This window comes from Acomys russatus, chromosome 7 (assembly GCF_903995435.1).
Source record: "Acomys russatus chromosome 7, mAcoRus1.1, whole genome shotgun sequence".
Taxonomy (NCBI): Eukaryota; Metazoa; Chordata; class Mammalia; order Rodentia; family Muridae; genus Acomys; species Acomys russatus.
In genome coordinates, this window is record NC_067143.1 from 45,976,973 (window position 1) to 45,978,549 (window position 1,577).

The 1,577-nt window shown below is 44.0% G+C and overlaps 1 pseudogene; it reads right to left on the minus strand.

Moving 5' to 3' along the window:
- Positions 1 to 251: 251 nt before the first annotated feature.
- Positions 252 to 1,055, minus strand: LOC127191959 (14-3-3 protein eta-like; annotated as a pseudogene).
- Between the last annotated feature and the right edge of the window lie 522 nt (positions 1,056 to 1,577).

Here is a 1,577-nt window from a genome sequence, read left to right on the forward strand (position 1 = left end):
AGTAGCAGGCATAGCCTGCCTGTGTTGGGTAATTTTCCTTTCTACTCTCCTCAATTACTGTCACCTGGACTTTCCATAGATCAATAGGCATAATAAAATGCGTCATTCAGAACACACTACTCTGCATAATAAGAAAGTGAGCACCTTGTTGCTCAAAGCAAACATCAGTCCAGCAAATGCCCATGAAGGTTTATCAGAAACTACTTCTCAAGGCACAGGAGGGCAGATCGGAATAGCTATGCTACTTAGGTTTAGCAGTAGATATAGAGATTGTGGCAAGAGGGAATCAGTGATGACGGGGGTCTGGGGTGGGGGTGGAGGGTGAGGAAAGGGTCTGGGACCTGAAGAGTCTTCAGCTCCCCTTCTCCTGCTTCTTCATCCTGGTGGTTGCTTCTGCAGAGGTCGGTTGTCTCAAAGCAACTGCATGAAGAAAGTGAAGTCCTTATAGGCATCCTCATGTAATTTGTCCAGCTCAGCTATGGCATCATCAAAGGCTTGTGTGGCTTAGAGGCAGGCCTACTCTGCTGAATCCTGGATCTCATAGTAGAATGCAGAAAAATTGACGGCTATGCCAAGCCAGGAGAGGTATGCATTCTTTGTTGCTTTTGAAGACTTCCTTGTATAAAGCGTCAATCACACAGGCCCCACCTCTTTCCCCAGAAGACACCTAGCAATTCCCCTTCATAGGACACCTTGCTCTCATACTGGAAATGATTACAATTCTTGATAAAGAACTTATCATGTAGAGCCAAGGAATCATTGCAAACTGAATCCTCTACTGTAAGCTTTTTCTCCAACGTCTTTTCACTTAACTTTCTCCAATTTCTTTTTGTTTCCAGCTGCATGGTTTTCTGCTCAATGCTATTAATGAACCTCCGAGAAGATTGCCTGGTACCAACCACATTCCTGAAGGTCATAGAAAGGAGATGTCGATCTTCATTAGATAGAGGTTCATTCAGCTCTGCCAGCCCCTTCCTGCAGGAGACCATGTCATCTTAGCGCTTTTTCAACTCTACTAGTCACTCCCACTGCGGCAGTTGCTCTCTTTCCCGCATGTCACTCCAAGCTTGGGCCTGTCTAGAGCTCTAACACTGCCGGATCCCTTGCCTGCCTGTCAGGCAGCTTCCTGGTTGCCGCCCTTGCCTTCCAGTTTTATAGCTTTAGATTTGGTGGTGATTGATCTCTGTTGTCACCAGAGGAATGGATGTTGGTCACTGTGCATGGTGGATGAGTGAAATCTGTGCCTCCAATCCATAGTAGCATGAAGACATTTGTCAGAACTTACTTATCAAAAAATAATGGGCATGAAAATCTCTGTTCCAATAATGCATATCAGACAGGACTATGAGCCTGACACAAACATGGATATTCTATCTAGTTAAAGAACCCCATCAGCTAGATACTATCAGAATGTGGAGGAAAGAGAACAGTGAGGGGGTAGTGGAATGTGATTGTCACTTTATATAGAAATTAGTACTATAGTAGTGTCTATTAAATCCCCATACTTACCCCTCCCCTCCACATACAACCTTCTTTGTTTTTTAATATGTAGAACATTAATGTTGGCTTAATTAATA